This window comes from Triticum aestivum, chromosome 1D (assembly GCF_018294505.1).
Source record: "Triticum aestivum cultivar Chinese Spring chromosome 1D, IWGSC CS RefSeq v2.1, whole genome shotgun sequence".
Classification (NCBI taxonomy): domain Eukaryota; kingdom Viridiplantae; phylum Streptophyta; class Magnoliopsida; order Poales; family Poaceae; genus Triticum; species Triticum aestivum.
In genome coordinates, this window is record NC_057796.1 from 484513583 (window position 1) to 484538371 (window position 24789).

The window sequence follows — 24789 nt, forward strand, 5'->3', positions numbered from 1 at the left end:
GTAGTACATGTTTAGGTGTAATGAAGTTGCTGGCACATAATCGAAGATATAAAATATTAAGGAAAAAAATCCTACAGTCAATCTCTATCTAGGCTAATACCATCCATGTATAATTGGATTGAATTCGACGGGGAGTCATCTCCATGAAACGCTGATTTGTATAATAAAAGTACATTACTTCATCATTGAGTAATATGAACTAACATATATAACAACTGATAAAATGCCCCACTATGGTATTTCTATCCTTAATATACACTAAATTATACTTTCATCTCTCTAAATTATAATTTTTGTTCAATTATATATACCTCCATCTCTCTAACTGATTATTATTTTCTTTAGATTTTGCCTTTAAAAATAAGTACAATGCAATGCAATAATATAACATAATATAAATGCTATGCAATGCAATGTTGCTTAGATAGATACATGAGTTTATATATCATCATAACTAAAAGAACATAAAGAAATAGAAAGATACCACACCTGATTTCATAGAAGTGAGATTGCCAAAGTTAATATTACTTCCCAATTTTGTTTGGCAATTTAATAAATGCTTCCACCATGTACTATTTTCTCCCATCCTCGAGAATATGCCCCAACAATATGGTCCTAACAAAAGATAACCATATGGAAAGTTCCCAAAATAATTACCTTAAAATTACCAGCAATACATGCAAACACACACTCAAGGAGAAGCTCTATTAAAACTTTGATCATGGATCTTCACATAGCGACCCCGGCAAAAGGAAGACTTATTTTTTTCAACATCAGTACAGACACAAGCGCTCATATACACGCGCATACACTCGCCCCTATGAACGCACACACATACACCCTACCCCTATGAGCACCCCCGAAAGACCGAGCCGGCATATCATCTTGAAATTTACGAAGTCACCGTAGGCACCTCGTTGTCGACGGGAACGTCTCCTCCCACTGAATGTGCATCGCCGGAAATCCTGAAGTAAATCCAGGAATAAATGCGAGCATCAGCATTTGAACCCTGGTGGGCTGGGGATACCACAGTCCCTCTAACCATCCAACCACAGGTTGGTTCGCAAAAAGGAAGACTTCTAGAACCACACAACGGCGAAGCAAAACGTGACCAGGAGGGCCAGCAAAACATCCGTCTCGTCATATAAGAGCATCTCGAACGGGCGCGCGAAATATCCGGCGCGCTGGATAAACTGCCAATTTGACGTGCGAGAAGCCGTGCGGCGCACTCCAGCAGGCACGCGAAAAAATGGGCGCGCGGGAAAAAGCAGCAGCGCACGCGGCAGTTTTGGAGCGCGTCGCCCAGGGCGCTGGTTAAAAGCCGCGCGCGGGCGCCCGCCAACCGCCACTCTTTTCCTCCCGCCGCGCCTTCTTCCTCGCCTCCTCCGGCGCCCCGCCGTCGCCGTGCCTTCTACCCCGCCTCTTCCAGCGTCCCACCATGCCATCGCGCCCCCGGAGCAGCTCGGGCTACCGCGGTGTCCGCCTCCGCCCCTCCAGTGTGTATTACGTGGAGATCCGCTCCGGCGATACACGCCTCGGGCTTGGCACGTTCGAGACAACCCAGGCCGCCCGCGCGTACGACGCGGTGGCGTGGCACCTCGGGCGGCCTCGGTCACAGATGAGTTTCATCGACGTGCGGACGCGCGACCAGGCAAAGAATTTTTTGCAAGCGTCGATTGGTCGCACGCGCTGGATTTTACCGCGTCTGGTAAAGCGCTATAGCGGCGCGCTAAATTTTACAGCGCCTAGTAAAGCAACCAATCTCCTGCACGCGCTAAAACGCTATTTCGGCCTGCAAAATATTTTTAAAACGCCGCGCTACCGCACGCCTATTGAAGATGCTCTAAAGAAGTACATGAGCCGAATGAAGCATGAAACAGACCGGAATCAATGAACGCCTTAAATAGGCGGACAATCTACCTGCCAATTCCACTGCGGCTGGCAGCTGCACATGCAAATTGGAAAATAGTACTGAGAAGGACGAGAAGTAGTTTTATATATTTTTATGCATTGTATGAACCTGCTTATGGTTTGGGGCTTGAACTATGCTACGAATTTGAACTATGTGTTATTTCATATATTTTTCGTATATGTTGTTTCAAAAAAATTCCACGCACCAGTTGGTCGCGCGCTGTGGATTTTACCATGCCTGATGAAGCGCTATAGTGGCGCACTAAATTTTGCAGTTCCTGATAAAACAACCACCCTTCTCCATGCGCTAAAACGCTATTTCGACGTTGCGAAAAAAAATTAGCGCGCCGCGTTACCACGCGCCTGTTGAAGATACTCTAAAGGAGATAAATCTCCCAAGCAACACCCGTCCACATCCGGCACGGCGTACACACGTATGAAGAGGGGGGAAATGCGATTGTTGAGAAGAGAAAAGAATATAACTGACTGCCATGCACTTCACATTCCATCTGATTTTCATGCCATCCCCGGAATCCACGCCGCACCAGTGCGGAAGAATACGGCAACAAGTCAATAAAAGAACGCTGGAAATCCAAAAATTATATGAAACAAAGAAAAAACACATTTCCTTCGGAAAATAGAAGGTGTAAACGGGGAACTACATATCTCTTCCTTGTTCATCAGATGTTGCACCAAAGAGGATGTGGAAGCATTTTTTCTTTTCTTCTGTTCTACTCCTTGCTGATGAAGACCGAGGAAGAGAACGCGCTGATGAAGCAGCTGAGAAGCAATGAAGCGAAAATCGCATGTGTTTCAAGGACGGATTAGTACAAAAAAGATGTTTATGTAGAGTCTTCTTTGGTCAGTCGGAGCTAGCTAAAGAAAATCTCACACCAGCAGAAGAAAGCACTAAAGCAGCACGCACCGTCAGTCCCGTCCACCGTCAGTCCTGCAGAGCCTGCTCCTCGCCGGTGACATCTCGCCGGACTCCGCGTTGCCGGATCTGCCGTTGGTGCGCCGCGCTGGCCATCGCGCTGTGGGCCTGTGGCGCTACTCCCCAGGCCAGCGACCTACTACTGCTCCTGAGCCCCGGAGCCGATTGGGGCCAGAGCATATTCGGTGTCCTTCGGCCACGCGCGGTAGAACAAGCACAATGTGCAATCCAGCGCGGCGGACGACGGGCAGTGCTTGGAGGTGGGCGGTAGACGCAGTCGGGCAGCCGCACTGTGCCTCGGCAAGGTGCACCCTGTGTCGAGCGTCCCCGGCGGCTCGGTGAGGTGGACGACAACGGCGAGATGGAGCGCGGGGAGTAGGGAGCGGGAGGTGGCCATGCCTAACCTGGACGCGCCGCTCCGAACTGCCCGTAATGTGCCTGATGAGTCGGTCGCCACACGCATTGACCACTGCCAACCACAGATCCGGAGTTGCAGCAGGCGCAAGAGGAACTCCGGGCACGGTGGTCATCGTTGTGTCGTTCATGGAGCGCGGGAGCGCCTTGATCTCACGGGCACATTACGGGCAAGTCATGCCGCCGCCTTGAATGGCTGGGGTTGCATGCGGCGGATGTAGTAGTAGTAGTAAAGGTGAACATCATACCGCCGCCGTTCAAGGCGGCAGATCAATATAAACTAGCTCTTCGTCGCATCAATATACGAGTAATTTGGAACGGAGGGAGTAGGAACGAAGAAGAAGAGGCGAAAGAAAAGAGAAATTTATACGAAGCTAACACGAATAGATCTTGGATCGAGAGAAAGAAAATTGGATCTGAAAGAAGGATGGGAGATCTGACTGGATGGAAACGGCGTCTTCCATCTCGCGCTCACCGCTCAGATCATGCTGCGGTGCCTTAGGCTGGGTTGTGGCTCTACCTGGTGGTCGTCCTTGGTTGTGTTTTGCACCTAGCTAGGTAGTTGGCCTACGTGCCATTAAACTTGGTTTATTGTTGTTGTTGCAGACTTGCAGTCCTTAAACGTGTTCGTTTCTATATTTTGCCCATAAGGATAAGGGTTGTGGTTGACTGGGGTGACATTGTCTGCTGCCTATTGGCTTTTTCCATAAAGTCGAGCGTATGCCTTTTATTTTAAAAAATCACACATTATGGAGGTACTTTGGGCAGACGATCTAGACTACGATGATTTGAGCTCAATCAGCCAACCAGACACTATAGTTCTCAGCAATTACATTGAGGAAATTACTGTGTCAGCTGTCCCTTACCATTTGGTTCATATCAAGGATCCTGAGTACAAAAATGGGAAGCTCCTTTTATCTTCCAAAAGGTTTAACCATCTATCATAATGTTAGTATCAGTTAGTTTTCATCGGATTATCTTAACAAAATGTTACTTTACAGTTTCGTCCCATGGATTAAGCATTTTTCAAGAAACTGGCCTTGGTGGGAAAGACACTCTGAAACTGGAAGCAAACGAGGTACTTATGATGTGCATATGCTTAAAATAGTGGACTACTTTACCTGAGGCTGAGGGTAACTTCTACTGTTCGCAAAGGATGGTCTGAAAGTTGCACCTGGATCTAAGAAACCTGAGAATGATAAATCACCTGTTAAAGATAGCGATGCTCCACCACCAAAACAGTAAGTTATGTTCAGCTGCTTGTGCATTTTGGTCTGCATATATTTACAAAAGGCAATATAGAAACAAGGTAAGCGGTTCCATTTTATTTAAAACAAGACCAATGTCGCTCAAAACATGCTTGAGAAAATAGGGTACACCTCTGTTTATTTTAGTACTCCAGAATCTTGTTTGGTACCGGACAATGAGTTTGAAAAGCTTATCAGACTAGAGGTTATACCACCCAGTGAGCTAGGAAAGACATTGGAGCCCTGGCTGATATCAAAGAGTCTCTTTAGGAGCTGGTTACGTTTCCTCGTCAACGGCCCGACCTTTTCAAGGGAGGACTTCTAAAGCCTTGCCGCGGAATATTGCTCTTTGGGCCACCTAGAACTGGCAAGACAATGGTTGCTAAGGCTATAGCAAATGACACTGTCTATCGCCTGATCAAGTATGGAGGACTTGGGGTGCTAAACACGGTAAAGTTTGCAAGGGCGCTAAGGTTGCGATGGCTATGGTTTCAATGAAAGGAGCCGGCGAAACTTTGGATCGGGTTGGGTAACCCATGTGATGAGGCTGATCCGAGCTTCTTCTATGCCTCCACGACCATCACAGTTGGCAACAGCGCTTGCACGCCCTTCTGGGACGCTTCTCCATATCACTTATGAAGATGACATGAGAATATATTTTCTTGAAAAACCTGCTGACACAAACCAATGCAACGCCGACTTCCTTTGGCAATGTGTCCTGAACAGCTAGCGGAAGCAATTTCTGCAAAAGAATATGGTTGTCGTCGCCCTTCACCCCAATGTTCTTGCCGGTGAAGAAGCGCATGGTGGCGCTAGGGTTGTCGCCGGCAGGGGAGTAAGAAGGTGGCTAGATGGGGACGGGAGGCTGGAAGTGGATAAGCCCCCCCCCCCCCCCCCCCGCACGCTTGGATTAAAAAAGGACGCCCGCCATCGCTGACGCATGGGCCCGCGATTGGTGGTCGCCATTAATTACGACCACGTTGGGTGGTTGGCGGGCCGACATGTGGGGCCGCGGCGGACACCGAGGGGACGCATTTTGGGTTTGGGTCGGCACGTTGGACCGGCGTTTTTGTCCGCCGCGGCCCAAGCGGACATGGGCGGATTAAATGGGTCGCCCCGTTGGAGTTGCTCTTATGGTATTATGACGCGTACACAATTTTTCTTTGTGTGAAATGCACGTGGAGTTGTGCGTATGGGAAGACCGCTGACTGAGAGTTATGACTATGTAGCTCTCCGAGACTGCTTTGAAAATCACATTGTATATTAGCGTGACAGAGAAGTTCTTCCTCCGTTCCGAAATATAAGTTTTGATGCCACTCGTTGTCTTGTATCCAACAAGTTTGAGTTTGCTCAATTCGGAGCTCATTTGCAGAAGTTATGGCAGTTCTGGTTTTATTGGATCCATCTGTTGTCTTTAGCTGCGTTTTGAAGGCATCCAAGTGCTAAAGCCTCTGTGGCGTGCGGTGGTACTGCTCAAGGGAGCGGTAGTACCGCAGGGGCCGGCGGTAGTACCGCTCCTGTGAGCGGTAGTACCGCTGCCTCTAGCCCAGAACGCTGGCGCGCACGGAAGTAGGCGCGGAAGTAATTTTTTACTTCCGCGTCCTACGCGGTAGTACCGCTCCTGGTGAGCGGTAGTACCGCTGCCTCGCATCCTGTCGCTGATTGCGTGCGGTAGTAGGCACGGATGTAATCTTTGTGTGACAGCTGCTTACCGACCCGTAAGGGAGCTCCTGAAGAAAGAACGGTTGAAAGAGATGGCAAAGGTTACTTATAAACGGCTTTTCCTTAAGCATTTGAGCATTTACTAAAGTGTGATGACTTTGAAGTGCTGCCAAACCAACTGTGAACTATGATGAACAAACACCTCCTGCTGAACATCCATAGTGCTTGTCCAACGGTTCATTTTTTGATGCCTCAGGAAAGAAGGAAAAGGGAGGCGAAACAGAAAACTACCACTACATATGATGATAGTTCAGACAACAAAGAAGACGCCTCAAAGAAGGTGAATTCAGATATGTTAAAACTAATTCTGTAATTAGGGGAAAATCTCCCCTTGCCCAAACCGTCGTTTCCGCAACCGACGCCTCCCTTCGATCTCCTGGAACCGACGCCCCCTCGAGGGATCGTCGTGTCTCTTCGGGACATATAAAAGGGGGCCTGTAACCATCGATCAATGGATTCGATCATTCTGATTCAAAACACGTTATCACGCACGTAGAACAGCCAGCGAGAGCAAAAGAAACATCCGAGAAAGGAGAAGAGAGGGAGCACTCGCCGCCGGTGAGATGCCTAACCTCGTTTCCTTCTTCCTCCGCCTGATCCGCGAGGATGGTCGTCGATACCGTCGTCGCTACCATGGAGTGGGTGGACTCCGGCGTTTCCGTCGCCGGATGCAAGCCATCAGACAGTTCGGCCGCAGCGCCGCTGGATGCGCCCGTCGCGGTGCTCACCACGCCCCTGGACACGGTTCCCGTGCTCCTGGACGCGCCCACTGCGGTGCTCCCCGCGCCCGTGGCCAGGAGCCCATGGGGTACGACCCTTGGCTGGTGGCCGGCCCGAGCGCCCCCATGATGCACGGGGCTGCTACCGCGCCTGCCCTGCCCACTGGGTCTCCGCCTCCACCACCTCCTCCGCCGGCCGCATGGATCCCGCCGTCAACGCCGACGCCTGATGCCGTGGCCGCTGGCCCGAGCCTCCGCCCGCCTGGCTACGCCCCGGTGCCGATGCGCTCGACGGTGAATGCAGAGGAAGCGCTCGCCTTCATCTCCGCTCCATCCGGCGCCTCTGGTGTCATCCGCCTTGGAGTCGGCATGGAGGGCGCTGCCGCCGCCGCCGCCGGCACGCCTCAACAGGAGACAGCCGCGGGCTCGAGCAGCCGCGCGGAGCGGCGTTTCGGGCGTGCCGTCGCAGCCCTCGACCGCCGCCCCGGCCGTCGCCCAGGCTCATGGGCTCCGGCGAACCTCGGCTTCACCGCTACTCCACTGCGCCAGGCCTCCACCGTCGTCGTCTCCTCTTCAGATGAAGAGGCCTCGTCGGTGTCGCGTCGCTGACAACTGGAGATGCGAGGGGAGGCGCCGGCACTTGCCCCAATCGCCGGCGACTGGGCTCCCTGCTCCTTGCAAGCGCTGGTGGTGGTGGGGGATCGAGCGTGGTGCGGGTCGGGACGGGTCCTTATCCGTAACCGCCCCACCCCTCGCCTCCTCTTATGCGGTGTGTGTGGCTGCGGGCTGGCCTCGGTCGGCGGTGGCAGGCCCAGGCCCAGGCGATCGACCTGCTCCCTTCAAGTTTTTTTTAATCTCTGTTTTTATTAGTCTAGTACTAATTATTGTATATGGTGCAGTTTTAGACCCTGTTTAGTACCTAGTTTGACTGCTACTTACATACTAGTCCAGTTCTAGATTAAATCTGACTAGGACTTGTGTAATTATTAGTGTGTTTATATTATGTAATGGATTGATAATATAAATAAATTACCGGATTTCATCTGGGAAGAATGACATGTTCCATGTGTTTACCACATCTCATTTTTATTGAACATGTCTTTGCGATTGAGATCTTCTCTCGCATATCAAACTTGCAAATTTTTGAATGTTTCTCCCTCATCTTATTTGGAATCACAAGGTAATGAGTTGTGATCTACTGCTCATTTGCAGACTATCCTCTCTTACTGTGAGGTCTACGCTTTGTCATTCTCGACAAACGATTACCTCCAACGTGTATTCCTTATATCTGAATTGTAGCATACACAAGGTAATGGCGATGTAGCCTATTACTGTGAGATCTAAGTGATCTTCAAAGTGTTATGTTCACACAATTGAGGTTGAGAATTTTTCAAGTTTACACTTGAGTATCAATTTTTTGATTCTTATTACAGAACCATGATGGTTTTTAATTTACCACCCGTAAATTAATTATCTCTGGTTTCCCATGTAGGCAAAGATGACTGCCAAAGAGTTTGAGGAGCTTGCCCTCAATGGCCACAATTACCCTACATGGGCTATGGACATCAAGATCAGTCTTGCGTCCCGTGGGATAGTGCGTGCAATACAACCCCCGGAGACTCCTCTCCCGGCTGGGGCCACGCCGCTAACAGAACAGCAGAACTATGCTGCCTTATTCATCATAAGGCATCATATTCATCCAGATCTCAAGTCTGAGTATTTACAGGAGGAATCTCCTAGTACTCTGTTTCTGGCCCTCAAAACGAGGTATGAACAGCAGAAGGCAGTAGTCCTGCCCGAAGCACTCCATGATTGGACTCATCTCCGTCTTCAGGATTTCAAGTCCATCGGTGAGTACAATCATGTTGTTCATAAGATATGTTCCAAACTGCGCTTTTGTGAGAAGGAACCTACTGAGGGGGACAAGATAGAGAAAACTTTGTCTACTATGCTCCCTTCAGATAGGATCCTCCAACAACAATACCGTGCTCGTAACTACACTGTCTATTCCGAGCTTATTCACATGTTACTTCAGGCTGAAAAGCATGATGAGCTACTTGCTAAGAATGGCTCTCAGCGCCCAGTTGGGGCACAACCTTTACCTGAAGTCCATCTGAATGTTGCAAATAGACAAAAGTTTAATGGTACCCCTCGGGGTAAACAATCCAATTTCGAGCATAAGCGAAAGCGCAATGGGAACAGGAGATCTAGATACCCAGGCAAGGGAAAAGGCACTTCAAAGCCCAGGCTTGATAAATCTAAGCTTTGCAACAAGTGTGGATGCTCCACGCATTCTACTGAAAAGTGCACAATGCCCAAGCATCTGGTTATGCTGTACCAGCAATCTCAGGGACGCAAAGCACCTCAAGGGAAAAGGTTTGAAGCCAACTTCAACCTTCATCCGGATAGCGCAAAAGGAGCTGGTGGTTCGCACGATGTTCCTCCTGGACCGAGCAACGCCGTGGTTCCTTATCTGCCTGAGGCTACTGCTGAAATGGAGAACACGTTGATTGAGTACACCGCAAACAACGTGTTTGGCGACTTCGACTAGTCCCTCAATCTCCTAGTGATCTACTTAATTATGTCCATTTGTGATGATTGTAATAAGAACATAAGTTTGTTGTTGTCTTTATATTGTATTGTATCAGCACATTTGATATAATAAAGATTGTATTCTATATATTACTATGAGGTTTTCTTATTGAAAATTCTTTGTTTTATATAGTTTTCTACGGGGACAATCCGATGGAAGAGGAATTATGCCTTGTGGACAGTGGTGCCACAAACTCCATACTGAGGGAGATGAAATATTTCCAAACTCTGAAAAAGACGAATGGAGATATTCTAACTATCGCTGGACGCGATACTGTGATTGTTGGTACTGGACGTGCCATATTCACCCTCCCAAGTGGTACATATGTGACCATTGAGGATGCTTTACTGTATCCCGATTCTGCACGTACCCTGATCAGTTATCGAGATATCCGTAAAAATGGTTTTCATATTGAAACCCATGAAGACAACAAAGAGGAGTATCTACTCTTTACTAAAGATGACGGATATGGCAAAAAGGTACATGAGAAAATTCCTTCTCTATCGTCTGGTTTGTACTATACGTATATCAAACCCGTGGAACATGTTGCATACAAAGTAATTTTTCAGAATGTTAACGCATTCCAAACCTGGCATGATCGCCTAGGCCATCCTGGAATAGGGATGATGAGAAAAATTACTAGCAATTCCATTGGTCATAATTTGCTTGAGTCAAAATTTCCTCAATCTTCTGATTTTGTGTGCACATCTTGTGCCACGGGAAAGCTAATTTTGAGGCCCTCACACCTCAAAATACAAGCTGAACCACTTCAGTTCCTTGAACGTATTCAAGGAGACATTTGTGGTCCCATTCAGCCATTATCTGGACCTTTCCGGTATTTCATGGTTCTGATTGACGCATCTACACGATGGTCACATGTGTGTCTTCTATCCACACGAAACCATGCATTTGCCAAGATAATGAGGCAAGTCATTAAGTTGCAAGCCCATTATCCTGAAAGTCGAATTAAATCAATTCGAATGGACAATGCTGCAGAATTCTCCTCACGTGCTTTCAATGATTATTGCATGGCTTTGGGGATTGAAGTTCAGCACTCTGTTCCATATGTCCATACACAAAATGGTTTGGCTGAAGTGTTGATTAAGAGGATCAAACTCATTGCAAGACCTTTGTTGACGAATTGCAACTTGCCAACCTCTTGTTGGGGTCACGCTGTTTTACACGCTGCTGACTTGATACAATTGAGGCCAACTGCATATCACAGTTCTTCCCCTCTAGAATTGGTACGTGGAAATCCTCCAAGCATTTCCCATTTGCGTAAGTTCGGATGTGCTGCATACATCCCGATCTCACCACCACAGCGGACATCGATGGGCCCACACAGGAAGTTGGGGATCTATGTGGGGTACAAATCGCCGTCGATTATCAAGTACCTGGAACCCCTGACTGGGGATCTGTTCACAGCCCGTCACGCTGATTGCATATTTAATGAGGAACATTTTCCGGCATTAGGGGGAGATTTCAAGTACCAGAAAGAATGCCCGGAAATTGATTGGAATGCTCATGCCATTTCATCCTCTGATCCACGTACCCAAGAGACCGAACTTCAAGTTCAGAAGATCATTAATTTGCAACATCTTGCAAATAATCTGCCAGATTCATTTACTGATTTGAAAGGTGTTACAAAATCCTTAAACCCGGCCAGAAACGCGCCAGAAAGAGTGGAGGTACCAATAAAAACCACTCAACTCCCTATTCCTAAAAAGAGGGGGAGTAGTACGGCCTCTGACCCGGAGCATGCTTCTAGCAAGCAGCAAAGGAAATCGAGGAGAAAAACCTCGGAGTCAGTAAATGCAGGTCAACTCAACGTTGACAAACACCTGATGGGTAGTATACACCCAGTGGAAGGGCAACCTCCACAACCCAGTTCCAGTATGCACAAACTGACTGGGACATCGGAACACCCAGACTCGATCGTATTGGGAAATCACGAAGAGTCACTAGGGGTGCAGGAAATTTCCATCAACTATGTTGATTCTGGAGAATCATTTGACCGTAAGACTACGACTGTCGACATATATTTTGCTGAAAAGATTGCAGATACCCTTCTCACTGATCATGATCCAAGGTCTATCGTTGAGTGCCAAAAGCGCTCCGACTGGCCTAAATGGAAGGATGCAATCCAAGCAGAAATTGCCTCGCTTAACAAAAGAAAGGTATTCACTGAAGCAATACCTACACCTCCCAGTGTTTTCCCCGTGGGATTCAAATGGGTTTTTCTCCGGAAACGGAATGAGAACAATGAGGTGGTGAGATATAAAGCAAGGCTCGTAGCACAAGGTTTCATGCAAAAACCCGGCATTGATTTCACTGAAACATATTCTCCAGTAATGAGTGCAACCACTTTCCGATATCTTATATCCTTGGCAGTGCAAAATCGTCTATCTATGCAGTTGATGGACGTCGTGACCGCATACCTTTACAGGTCACTAGATTCAGACATATATATGAAGGTTCCTGATGGAATCTCTGTCCCGAATAAAAATGCAGAACGCAACATGTATTGTGTAAAGCTGAATAAGTCATTATATGGCTTAAGACAGTCGGGACGGATGTGGTACAACCGACTCAGTGAGTTCCTTCTTCAAAAAGGTTACTCCAATAGTGCTGATTGCCCATGTGTTTTCATCAAGAAGTCCTCTACAGGATTTTGCAACATTTCTGTGTATGTTGACGATCTCAACATCATCGGCAGCACACCAGACATTGATGAAGCACGCAATCACCTAAAGATGGAATTTGAGATGAAGGATTTGGGTAAAACCAAATTTTGCTTAGGTATTCAACTTGAGCATCTTCCCTCAGGAATCATGGTACACCAATCTGCCTGCCTATATCCAGAAAATATTGGAGAAATTCAATATGGACAAGTCCTATCCATCTAAAACTCCCATGGTGGTTCGATCTCTAGACATAGAGAAAGATCCGTTCAGAGGTGTTGGGACCTGAAGTTCCATACCTTAGTGTTGTTGGAGCGCTTATGTATCTTGCAAATTGCACAAGACCTGATATTGCATTTGCAGTGAATCTACTTGCTAGACATAACGCAGCTCCCACCAAACGTCATTGGTCTGGAGTGAAGAATATTTTTCGATATCTCCAAGGCACAAAGGATCTTGGCCTATTTTTCCAGTTCCAGAAAAATCAGGACTCTGATATGATTGGATATGCAGATGCCGGTTATCTGTCTGATCCCCATAATGCCAGATCTCAGAACGGCTTCGTGTTCCTACATGATGGCACTCCTATATCATGGAAGTCTTCGAAACAGACTCTGGTGGCAACATCTACCAATCATTCTGAAATAATTTCATTATTTGAAGCAACATGCGAATGTGTATGGCTTCGCAGAATGATAACCAACATACAACGGTCATGTGGAATGGGTTCGATAAAATCACCTACCATTATCTATGAAGATAATGCGGCCTGTGTTGCGCAGATGCAAACAGGATACATCAAGAGTAATATCACCAAGCATATTTCTCCTAAATGGTTTTTCCCCCATAATCTTCAGAAAAGCGGGGAAATAAGCATTCTGCAAGTCAAATCATGCGACAACCTTGCTGATTTATTTACCAAGTCTCTACCAAATTCTACATTCCAGAAATGTGTTCATGGAATTGGTATGCGAAGACTTAGGGACTTGCAGGTGTCAGGGGGAGTCTCTTCTTGAGATATCCTCATTTTAATGACATCACATTATGCTATCTTTCTTTGTGAGTATATGTTTAAGGATCTCATCAAAGATTTTATGAAGAACTTTTGAAGGAGAATCTTTTGAGATGATAGAGCTTCCCGAACAATCGTGAAGATGATCTACATGGTCAAGCGTAGATTAGGGGGAGTGTTAAAACTAATTCTATAATTAGGGGAAAATCTCCCCTTGCCCAAACTGTCGTTTCCGCAACCGACGCCTCCCTTCGATCTCCTGGAACCGACGCCCCCTCGAGGGATCGTCGTGTCTCTTCGGGACATATAAAAGGGGGCCTGTAACCATCGATCAATGGATTCGATCATTCTGATTCAAAACAAGATAGCAAAGAGGGCAGTTCAGAAAGCAAAGAGGATAGTTCAGAAACCAAGGCTGAAGGTGACACGGAGGCGTTCATCGACCTTAGGCCGCTGACGATGGAAGATCTAAGGCAGGCCAAGAATCAGGTGAGTTGCTTGCTGCCCTTGCCTGCATTGCATCTTTGTGTTCGTAGAACTGCATGAGCAGATCACTGAACCGTCATCTGACGATTGCAGGTTGCCGCGAGCTTCGCTGCTGAGGGTGCCGTCATGAACGAGCTGAAGCAGTGGAACAACCTCGAGGAAGAAGCAGCAGCTGACATACTTCTTGTAGAACAGCTGGTGAACGTTTTGGTCATGTCGTTACACCTTGGGATAGAAGTTATGGAGCACAGCATGAGCTTGTTGGCGTACACTTTGTGTTTTGGTGAGATGGAGAATGATGAGCAGAGAGCAGAGAGCTGATTTTGAGGACATGTACTTTTGAATGATGAGCATGTCCTCAAAATCTTTTGACGAAGGAGAAAGCCCATAAAAGACGTTGAATACAAGGAGTTTTCCATTTCATTGTTTTAAACAAAGTTAATAGAGCTACTGTGAATCTGGCGCAATCATTGAATGATGTAAAATTTCTTTTGCGCCAATTATCTCCTGAAGAAAGAACGGTTGGAAGAGATGGTAAGTAGGTTACTTACGAATGTCTTGCTTCTAAAGCATTTTAGTATTTACTGAAGTGTGATGACTCTGAATTGCTGCTAAGCCAATCATGAACAAATACCTATGTACTAGTTTGATGCCACAGGAAAGAAGAGAGAAGGCGAAACAGAAAACCATCACGGCAGTTGAGGATTCAGACAAGACAGAACAAGAAATGAGTTCAGATAGCAAAGAGGCAATCAGAGAAGGTGAATTAGAATAGCAAAGAGGGCAACCGCAGGACAAGAATCAAGTGCATGTTTGTGTCTAAAGGAAGATAATTAACCATTTTCCGATGATTGCAGGTCGCAGCAAGCTTAAGAGGGCTAAGTCATGAATAAAAGCTGAGCAGTGGATCAAAGAAGCAGCAGCAGCTCATGTGGAGCAGAGCATGGCCTTGAGACGGTGGCATTGGATTATTTACAATCCTTGGGGACAAGTATTGTAGATGCCCATTGTATATTGTAGTTATTCATGGTTTGTTAGTCCCGTGATCATTTGCTCAGCCCATCTACTATGTGCAACTACTTCATTCTTGGTAAAAATTCAGATGTCTAAGTTACTAAAACTACTCGTAGCAAAGCTACAATCATATGGTATGGAGTGCTGGTTAAAACATGTGCAAGTGCATAGAAGAAAACAAACATTATATTTTGTATTCCTCAAAGAAAACCTCAGGAATATCTTGTTTTAGCATCACCACAGCCCATCATAAAACAGAACCCAAAAACTGGAACTAATTTACAAACCGATGACAACTATTATGCATGCACAACCTTTTAATACACAAGGACAATAACTATCAAGGCAGAGAACGCGCCATGCCTGGCCGATGACGAGCCGATTAATATATACCCATCCGGAGGGAGTACTGTTTCCTCGGTTCAGGGTCTCATTAAGAAATTGGATTTCTAACAGCATCCAAGACAGTCCAATAGAAATAATTTAATAACAGTAGTAGAACAGTTCAACCAACTCTAAACCAAAATTATAACAGAAATGTTATTGCCAAAAGCATAAACCCTAATTGCCAAAAGAAGCAAAGAAAATGCACAAAGAGGACAAAGGAAGCAGAAATTAATGGATCAGATTTCTGGCTTGGAATCCCGGTGGGATTACAGTTGCGCACAGTATAATCATAGTCGATCATTTGGGGAAAGGATCCTCACTTCCATTCAGTTTCTCATTAGTGAAAATAAACGAAATAAAAAAAACAGGGTGGCAAAGATAACCAAAGATGGATCAGATTTCTGGCTAGGAATCCCGGTGAGATTATAGTTGCGCACAGTATAAACATGGTCGATCATTTGGGGAAAGGATCCTCACTTCCATTCAATTTACAAATCCGAACAGAAAAATAAAGGTAAAATACAAAAAGAGAGAAAAGGAAGGTAAAATACATACAGAGAAAACAAAGGTAAAATACCAAATTGTTGGGCGAGATGGATCAGATTTCTGGCTTGGAATCCTCTGAAAAAGGATTACATTTGCGCACAGTATAATCATAGTCGATAAGCTGGGGAAAGGATCCTCACTTCCATCTAAATCGAGAACGCAACCTCAGAATAGAAACTAAAAGAAATGAAACACCACCAGAATTGATTTTTTACTGAACAAAACATCAAGAAATCAAAATTATGTCTTGTCCACCAAATGAATGCAGGAACAAACAACAAAATCACAAATAAAAAATAAAATCTATGTGCACATTGTCTAATGCTACAAAATGTGCCAGAAGACAGGTAACAGGGTGCAGTTTGATAAAGCGTCATGCTGTTTAATGCAGGCCGGTGCTTCCATTCATCTATGCTTTCCTCTACAGGATGACCAAGCTGTTAATTCTTCCAGTTGTGAAGCAGAGCCTCCCCCTCAGCTCATCTGAAGAGCAAAGGATTTACTCATTCAGTTGTTAGAAAGGCAAGAATGGTAGTTATTGATGGTTTGTAATGAACAATTATAAATATATGAAAATAAATAAATAGCTGTGCCACTATGATGTGTTTGCTTTCAATTCTTCAGTCAGTTAAAGATTGTGTTCATTTCGAGTCAGTTTAAGATGATGAGGTTGTTTTTGAGTCAAAACGCCTGATCATGTTCAGTCAAATGTCCTGTTTATAAGGCCTTGTGTGATTCATAGTATTTTTACATGATTTTTATAGTTGCAAGCTCTTGGAAAGATGTGCGAAAAATTCCTATGCTTCCATCAAACAAACACTTGGATCAATTCGTTTGTTTTGCTTCCATGGGATTCAAATGGGCAAGGTATGGCAATCCGCTATCTTTCCTATTCCTATGAATAAAAGTAGCCTTGAGTCAGCTAAAGATCATGTTCACTGTTTTTCCGATACAAAATATCTGATCATACTCATGTGTTGTTAAGCTTCAGTTGCCAATGGTGTAACAATGTCGTGACCATGATCTGCTTCAAGTATTCACATCCAAGATCCGAATAGCCAAAAGTTAACAAACGGGAAAGAGATCTGGATTTTGAAGAAAAATGAAAAAAGAATAGACATAAAAACAGATCAATTTATCTTGGAGAAATCAGAAACATCAGAGAGATTCCCATTATAGACGTAGTCTGTCATTAACCTGAAATTCAGGGTTCTGATGTCCCTGTCTTGTTATCATCATTTGCTTCGGTTGATCCCCAAACAAGAAATTTACTGCCAGCAAAGCAAAGAAAGAGGAAACTAGAGAAACCAAATCATGTGGTTCATTAATTCCACAAAAAATGTCAAAATACAATATCAAATTGGGTATATGAAACATACTGATAATAATGTTCTCAAGACTACTCGACTAGCTTCACCGAGGGAAGCCGGAGCCTCCCCCTCAGCTAATCAGATAAAAGGGCTGCCTGAATCATCGCTCGTTCCATCCAAGTTTTCTAGGTGGATCTTCACAAACGAAGATGCAAAATAAGCAGCAAAATTGTGATCCATTTCACGTACTGAACTGACCAAGCACTGATTGATATGTTGAAAACGTCAAACAAAAGAATATCAAATTGAATTGAAACAGATAGATAATGTTCTTAAGACTACTAGACAAGCTTCAGAGAGGGAAGCCAGAGCCTCCCCCTCAGCTAATCTGAAGAGCAGAAGATTCACTCTCCGAGCAATGCAACACCTCCATTGCCATTGTAATCAGACAAAAGGGCTGCCTGAATCGTCGCTCGTTCTAGGTCAATCTTCACAGAAGAAGATGCAAAAGAACCAGCAAAATTTTGATTCATTTCACATACTGAACTGACCAAGCACTGATTGATATGTCGAAAACATCAAACAAAAGAATATCAAATTGAATTGAAACAGATAGATAATGTTCTTAAGACTACTAGACAAGCTTCAGAGAGGAAGCCAGAGCCTGCCCCTCGGCTAATCTGAGGCCCTGTTTGGTTCGGCTGTGGATTTCTAAAAGCAGCTGTGAAAAATCTGCTGTGGAAAAACAGTTGTGGAAAATCTGATGTGAAAAAGATGTAGGTCATTTGGCAAACCAGCTGATACAGCTTTTTCAGATTTTGGCCCGCAGCGAAATCAGATTTTGGAAAGCACGTCATGGGCTGCTTCCGCTTTTGGTTCAGATTTTCGCAGTGGATTTCTGGAATCGGATTCTGCTGGGTTCGCCCTTTGGTTCACATTCTGCTGCGCGGCAGCGGAATCCGTCGATAAAAGCTGAACCAAACAGGGCCTGAAGAGCAGAAGATTCAATCTCTGAGCAACAATACACCTCCATTCCACTGAAATCAGACAAAGGGGCTGCCTGAATCATAGCTCGTTCCATAAATTACATGCTTTTAAGACTGAAAAAACATAATACAGGAGATATTTTGTTTGACCAAACTTAAATCAAGATGATTGATGAACATTCACACGGGCAGGGCTGTCCATCCATAGGTCCCTCAGGTAGGCAACTAAAATACAAAGGAAACCAAATTTCTAAGAAACAGGTAGATCATCCTTAAGAGACTGTAAAAGAAACCAAATTGTGTTCGAAACAGATAGAAAATGTTCTTAAGACTACTAGATGAGCGTCAGTGAGGGAAGCAAAGCCTCCCCTCAGCTAATCTGAAGATCAGAATATTTTAGATTTGACCACTGGCATTCGACTGATAGTTTTAGATTTGGTTGTTTGCAGAAACTGACTTATTTGTATATTATTTTTTATGTGATGTTATTTCTAAGTTTCCAGGAAACGTATCATGTCCTGGTTTTTCTAGCAGGTTCCGAACTCTGTTTTATTGGTTAGTAGTTTAAAAAAATACTGTATACATCGGGGCATTTTTCCAGATGTGAAGGAGCGTATGCCAAGAAAAAATAAAGCAAAAAAAGTACAACAAGAAAGAAAATCATTTCGATTTGCAACACTACGATTAAAAATATAGAATTTTAACAAAAACTGTTTTTACATACAGTTTTTCCTCAGTTCAGGTCTCCAAATCGCTTCCGCACCGAGCCATGAGACAGCGTGTCAGAAGAATGAAAGTATTTAGTTTGATCATCATCAGACAGCTTTAAGCATTAGATCCAGTACAAAACAAAAACAAAAAATCAATCTTGCTATATGCTTAATGTTGTAGCTCTGTAGGCACCATGCAGTGATTTCTTTCGCATATTGATCTGACCAAACAATGATAAACCAAAAGAATATCAAATTAAGCAACACAACACCTCCATTGCCATTGTAATCGGACAAAGAGGGTGCCTGCATCATTTGCTCGTCCAGTTATTTCAACTGAGAATGTTAGAAAATGGAGACAAGGATTATGTTGTATCATCACTGCAGCAGTAACAGTCTAGCTGTGTTTATTTTCCAAAAAACTAGCCTTCATGTACCGAACTGTACTGAAGAAATTGTAAGAAAAGGGTCCGCCCACGCGTGTGGCATACTAGACATCCGCCCACACACCGTGTGTGACGTGAGCACGTGAGCAGGAGGCAGCCCACACGGGCTCTGTGTAGGGTAAGAAAAATGTGAGTGGGCTCAGATACAAAAGAGAAGTTCATATCACGACTGCCCACAAAGGGAGGTCTCATAATGAGCTGGGTAATAGTATCATCATTGCACAAATAATCAAGACCTCATGCCACGACTAGTACAGTGGTCACTCAAGGGTTTTCTCAACAAAGATGTGTAAGTTGTTTGGTCACTCAAAGATCAAGTACAGTGGACTCGGCTAAAATCATGTAAACTGCTTTGTCAATCATGTAACTTCGTTTGATTTGGCAATGATGATCTGTGGTAGGCATAATGAGGTTGAAACATAGGTGTTCTTCCGAACTGAGCTATGAGATAGCGCATCAGAACTTTAGAAGACAAGTATTTAGTTTGATCGTCACCGAACAAAACTGACTGAGCTTCCTGCAAGTTCAATCCTCCGAAGCACATGCAATGCTGGCTTTCTTCCACCAAATTAACAAGCTGCAGAATCAGGAGCTAAAATCTCAAAAAATAAAAATATGCACTATGTATGTTAGAAATGTGCCAGAAGACAGGTAACATGACGCGGTTTAATAGAGCATCATGCTGTTTAATGCTGGCCGGTGTTTCCGTTCATCTATGCTTCCCTCTACAGGATGACCAAACTGTTATCAACAGGCCATCCTTCCAGTTGTGAAGCAACAAACACAAAAACATGTTTTCCATCGCAAACTACAAGTAAAAAAACATGGAAAAAATGCATTTCCTCAGTTCAGGTCTCCAAATTGCTTCCACAACGCGCCATGAGATAGCACATCAGAAGAACGAAAGTATTTAGTTTGATCATCATCGGACAGCTTTAAGCATTAGATCCAGTACAAGAAAAAAATATCAAAAAGAAATTGTCCCCAGAACATTTGCACAGATGTAGCAACAGACTAAGCTTCAGTTGCAAATGATGTAAACAGATGGCGTCTTTGAATCAATCTTCTCTGTATGCTAATGTTGAAGCTCTGTAGGCACCGTGCAGTGATTTGTTTCACATACTGAACTAACCAAAATATTGAACTGACCAAAATATTGAACTGACCAAAATATAAAATTTAGCAACACAACACCTCCATTGCCATTGTAGGGCCATCAGGAAGCCTTTGGGTTAGTAGACCAGGGTCAGCATGTTCATTGTTTTTTGGATAAAAAATGTCTGTTCATATTCATGAAAATGTTATTAAGCTTCAGTTGCCAATTGTGTACCTTCTTAATACATCGTTGGATCAATCTAGCGTATGCACAACAATGTTGATGAGGCCAACCATGAGCTGGGCATTGCCATCCAAGATCTGAATTGCAAGAGAAAGAGAACCATATTTCAGAGAAAATAATTGAAAAGGAGAGAAACAGATCAATTTAACTTAGGGAAATCGAAAACATCAGAGAGATTCCCATTATAGACTTAGTCTGTCATAACCCTGAAATTCAGGGTTCTGATGTCCTGTCTTGTTATCATCATTTGTTTTCATGGATCACCAACCAAGAATTGAACTACCATTTCACAAACAAAAAAATCAAAATCAAATTGGGTATGAGAAATATACTGATAATAATGTTCTTAAGACTACTAGACCAGCTTCAGGGAGGGAAGCAGAGCCTCCCCCTCAGCTAATCTGAAGAGCAAAAGGTTTACTCTCCGAGCAACGCAACACCTCCAATGCCACTGTAACGGTAAAGAGGCTGCCTGAATCATCGCTCGTCACAAAACTAAATTTGGTATACAAAGGACAATTAGTTGATGTTCTTAAGACTACTAGACAAGCTTCAAGGAGGGAAGCAGAGCCTTCCCCTCAGCTAATCTGAAGAGCAGAAGATTCACTCTCGGAGCAACGAAACACCTCCATTGCCATTGAATGGGGCATAGGGGCTGCCTGAATCATCGCTCGTTGGGTCTCTTTTATAAAACTAAAAGGTAGAAACAAAAAATCACTGGCTCACACATAAATTGAATGTCAGCAAACGTTTCCATCTCACAAAAAAAGAGTTTCAAGCAAGATGATTGAAGAACAATTTGCTATATAATGTCCGAAGGCAAACTTGGTAGACACAGCACGGGAAGGGCTGTCCATCCATAGGTCCCTCGGATGAAAAACAGAAGGTTGGATACTAGTATGATAAAAGATGTATCCATGGCAACAGATGTGACAGAACCAGAGATATCACACATCCACAAAATCCACGGCATCTCATCACTGTGCGAAGATTAAAAATTTGTTAGAGAGGACTCAACGAGGGAGATTCAACACCTCTCTGCTGGGATCTTCGCCAAAAGAAACCAAATTGTGTATGAAACAGATAGAAAACGTTCTTAAGGCTACTAGACAAACGTTAAGGAAAGCCACCCCCTCAGCTAATCTAAAGATCAGAAGATTTTAGATTCAACCACTGGCGTTTGACTTATTCGTAATATTTTTTATTATGTGATGTAAGTTTCCTGGAAGCATGTATGATGTCGGTCTTTCTGACTCCGTTTTATTAATGGGTTAATTAGTATAATGTGTGCAGTTAAAAAAACTGTTTGCCACCCGAAAAAAAAAACTGTTTATGTCAGGGTATTTTTACAGATGTGAAGGAGCACATGCCAAGACAGCAATACTGCAAAAAGAGTATAACAAAAAATAATCATTTCCATTTGCAACACTACACTAAAAATATGAAATTTTAACCAAAACTGTTTTTACATAGTGGTTCCTCAGTTCAGGTCTCCAAATTGCTTCCGCACCACGCCATGAGATTGCGCATCAGAAGAACTATTAGTTTGATCATCACAAGACAAAACTGATAGATTGCTTGAAAAAAGTGATGTTTAAACAGATTCCTACTACCCATGCACCCGACTTCCACCTAATGCATCAATTTGATGACACAGGATTTGCATTTACAAAATAAAATAATTGCTGCTGCAATAACAGTCCACCGATTGCTCCACGGCAATATCTCCACCGAAGCACGTGTAATGATTTCTTTTGCCAGATTAACAAGCTACAAAGTCAGGAACTAAAATATCAAGAAATAAAAAAAATGTGCCAGAAGACAGGTAACACAACACGGTTTGATAGAGCGCAGTGCTGTTTAATGCTGGCTGGTGTTTCCGTTCATCTATGCTCCCCTCTACAGGATGACCAAACTGTTATCAACATGCCATCCTTCCAGTTGTGAAGCAACAAACACATAACATTTTTTCATCACAGACTAAGAAAACATGGAAAAAAAATAGCAAAATTGGCAATTATTGGGTAAGAACTATATAATCAAGCATTTCCTCAGCTCAGGTCTCCAAATTGCTTCCGCACAGCGCCACAAAATGGCACATCAGAAGAACGAAAGTATAAGCTTGATCATCATCAGGCAGCTTTAAGGATTATATCCAGTAAAAATAAATAAAAATATCTCAAAAAATTGTCCCTCAAAACATTTGCATTGATGTATAGATTGGTATTTTTCACACAAGGCTGAAACTTAAAATTCAATAACACAAGGTTGCCTGAATAATCCCTCATTACACAAGTGTTTGTCAAGCTTCAGTTGCAAAAAAACAAATGCCATTTTTGTTTAATCTTAGATTTATTCTTAATGTTGTAGGAACCGTTGAACTGACACTCCGAGTCCTGGTAAACGAATATGATCAGTCAAATATAGGTTCATAAGGGCTCCATTTATTCATAGTATACGTAAATGATTTTCTTCCATCATTTGTTTTGCTTCCATACGATTCAGAAAGGGCCGTCTGGAAGCCTTGGGTTAGTTAAAGATGTTCATTGTTCCTGTATAGCTTCAGTTGCCAATTGTGTGAACAGTCATTGGTTCTACGTAGCTGTACTCGCAATGTTTGATGAGGCCAAACCTAAGCCGAGCATTGTCATCCAAGATCTAAATTGCGAACGAGAAAGAAAACCATATTCCAAAGAATGATTGAGAAAGAGAAAACCAGATCAATATCACTTGGAAACCGAAAAACATCAGAGAGATTCCCATTATAGACGTAGTCTGTCATAACCCTGAAATTCAGGGTTCTGATGTCCCTGTCTTGCTATCATCATTTGTTTTCATGGATCACCAACCAAGAATTGAACTACCATTTCACAAACAAAAATGTCAAAATCAAATTGGGTATGAGAAATATACTGATAATAATGTTCTTAAGACTACTAGACCAGCTTCAGGGAGGGAAGCCGTAGCCGCCCCCTCAGCTAATCTGAAGAGCAAAAGGTTTACTCTCCGAGCAACGCAACACCTCCAATGCCACTGTAATGGTAAAGAGGCTGCCTGAATCATCGCTCGTCACAGAACTATACTTGTTATACAAAGGACGATTAGTTGATGTTCTTAAGACTACTAGACAAGCTTCAAGGAGGGAAGCAGAGCCACCCCCTCAGCTAATCTGAAGAGCAGAAGATTTACTCTCCGAGCAACGCAACACCACCATTGCCATTGATTGGGACAAAGAGGCTGCCTGAATCATCGCTCGTTGGGTCTATTTTATAAGACAGAAATTTAGGAGCAAAAATTCGTTGGATTATACATAAATTGAATGTCAGCAAACGTTTCCATCTCACAAAAAAAGAGTTTCAAGCAAGATGATTGAAGAACAATTTGCTATATAATGTCCGAAGGCAAACTTGGTAGACACAGCACTGGAAGGGCTGTCCATCCATAGGTCCCTCGGATGAAAAACAGAAGGTTGGATACTAGTATGATAAAAGATGTATCCATGGCAACAGATGTGACAGAACCAGGAAAATCACACATCCACAAAATCCACGGCGTCGTCACTGTGCGAAGATTAAAAATTTGTTAGAGAGGACTCAACGAGGGAGATTCAACACCTCTCTGCTGGGATCTTCGCCGAAAGAAACCGAAACTTATGTACGAAGCTAACACGAATAGATCTTGGATCGAAAGAAAAGAAAACTGAATCTGAACAAAGAATGGGCTGTCTGGCTGGACGGATGCTCGGTAACCCTAAACCTATGAACATCACGCCGGCGCCATTGAAGACGGCGGATCAATAGGAACTGCTCTTCATGGCATAAATACCAGGAACGAACTCGTGGCATCAATACGAGGAACGAACAAGAAAATAAGAAGTGGCGAACGAAAATAAGCTAGCACGGATAGATCTTTGGATCGAGAGAAAAGAAAAGTAAATCAAAAACAAGAATGGGAGATCTGGCTGGGTGGATGCTCGGTGAATACGAACCAGTAGTAAAGGTGAGCATCACGCCGCCGCCATTGAAGACGGCGGATCAATAGAAACTAGCTCTTCATCGCATCAACAATACCAGGAACGAACAAGAAAAAAAAGAAAACAATGGCTAATGAAGGAGCACGGGCGGCGGCTGCGGGGTTGGGATTAGGGTTCGTTCACCGGATCGTATAAATAGAGGAGGAGGACGAGGAGGGGTTCGTGGATACGATGGGCCGGGGAGGAGTGCTCGGCCTGTTCAAGGGCAGGCCACACACGTAGCGAGCCCATCCGCAGGCCACACACAAGAGAATCACAGCCGGGAGGAAGAAAGGGCCAACATTGGGCTATGCCAAGTG

General features: G+C 44.1%; 1 long non-coding RNA gene, 14 other non-coding genes and 4 pseudogenes across 15 annotated transcripts; all 19 read right to left on the reverse strand.

Annotated features, from left to right (window-relative positions):
• Positions 1-15351: 15351 nt before the first annotated feature.
• On the reverse strand, positions 15352-15446 carry LOC123183773 (small nucleolar RNA Z103). Its single transcript, XR_006492799.1, has one exon. It is a non-coding gene; the product is annotated as a small nucleolar RNA Z103 (small nucleolar RNA).
• A 62-nt stretch (positions 15447-15508) lies between these two features.
• LOC123183774 (small nucleolar RNA Z103) lies at positions 15509-15603 on the reverse strand. The gene has a single exon (XR_006492800.1). It is a non-coding gene; the product is annotated as a small nucleolar RNA Z103 (small nucleolar RNA).
• Positions 15604-15713: 110 nt separating this feature from the next.
• On the reverse strand, positions 15714-15812 carry LOC123183770 (small nucleolar RNA Z103). The gene has a single exon (XR_006492797.1). It is a non-coding gene; the product is annotated as a small nucleolar RNA Z103 (small nucleolar RNA).
• Positions 15813-16818: 1006 nt separating this feature from the next.
• On the reverse strand, positions 16819-16912 carry LOC123183855 (small nucleolar RNA R44/J54/Z268 family). Its single transcript, XR_006492844.1, has one exon. It is a non-coding gene; the product is annotated as a small nucleolar RNA R44/J54/Z268 family (small nucleolar RNA).
• Positions 16913-17301: 389 nt separating this feature from the next.
• LOC123183884 (small nucleolar RNA snoR77) lies at positions 17302-17439 on the reverse strand. Its single transcript, XR_006492872.1, has one exon. It is a non-coding gene; the product is annotated as a small nucleolar RNA snoR77 (small nucleolar RNA).
• Positions 17440-18409: 970 nt separating this feature from the next.
• On the reverse strand, positions 18410-24585 carry LOC123183288 (uncharacterized). Its single transcript, XR_006492482.1, has 2 exons — positions 24446-24585; positions 18410-20534 (listed from the first exon to the last, which is right to left on the reverse strand). It is a non-coding gene; the product is annotated as an uncharacterized lncRNA (long non-coding RNA).
• On the reverse strand, positions 18690-18785 carry LOC123183780 (uncharacterized; annotated as a pseudogene).
• LOC123183747 (small nucleolar RNA SNORD29) lies at positions 19253-19341 on the reverse strand. The gene has a single exon (XR_006492775.1). It is a non-coding gene; the product is annotated as a small nucleolar RNA SNORD29 (small nucleolar RNA).
• On the reverse strand, positions 19752-19897 carry LOC123183925 (small nucleolar RNA snoR137). The gene has a single exon (XR_006492910.1). It is a non-coding gene; the product is annotated as a small nucleolar RNA snoR137 (small nucleolar RNA).
• LOC123183776 (uncharacterized) lies at positions 19956-20051 on the reverse strand (annotated as a pseudogene).
• On the reverse strand, positions 20619-20711 carry LOC123183857 (small nucleolar RNA R44/J54/Z268 family). The gene has a single exon (XR_006492846.1). It is a non-coding gene; the product is annotated as a small nucleolar RNA R44/J54/Z268 family (small nucleolar RNA).
• On the reverse strand, positions 20797-20931 carry LOC123183890 (small nucleolar RNA snoR77). Its single transcript, XR_006492878.1, has one exon. It is a non-coding gene; the product is annotated as a small nucleolar RNA snoR77 (small nucleolar RNA).
• On the reverse strand, positions 20983-21118 carry LOC123183888 (small nucleolar RNA snoR77). Its single transcript, XR_006492876.1, has one exon. It is a non-coding gene; the product is annotated as a small nucleolar RNA snoR77 (small nucleolar RNA).
• LOC123183781 (uncharacterized) lies at positions 21932-22021 on the reverse strand (annotated as a pseudogene).
• Positions 22265-22410, reverse strand: LOC123183928 (small nucleolar RNA snoR137). Its single transcript, XR_006492913.1, has one exon. It is a non-coding gene; the product is annotated as a small nucleolar RNA snoR137 (small nucleolar RNA).
• On the reverse strand, positions 22503-22598 carry LOC123183778 (uncharacterized; annotated as a pseudogene).
• On the reverse strand, positions 23199-23292 carry LOC123183854 (small nucleolar RNA R44/J54/Z268 family). The gene has a single exon (XR_006492843.1). It is a non-coding gene; the product is annotated as a small nucleolar RNA R44/J54/Z268 family (small nucleolar RNA).
• Positions 23378-23513, reverse strand: LOC123183889 (small nucleolar RNA snoR77). Its single transcript, XR_006492877.1, has one exon. It is a non-coding gene; the product is annotated as a small nucleolar RNA snoR77 (small nucleolar RNA).
• LOC123183887 (small nucleolar RNA snoR77) lies at positions 23565-23700 on the reverse strand. Its single transcript, XR_006492875.1, has one exon. It is a non-coding gene; the product is annotated as a small nucleolar RNA snoR77 (small nucleolar RNA).
• Positions 24586-24789: the final 204 nt, after the last annotated feature.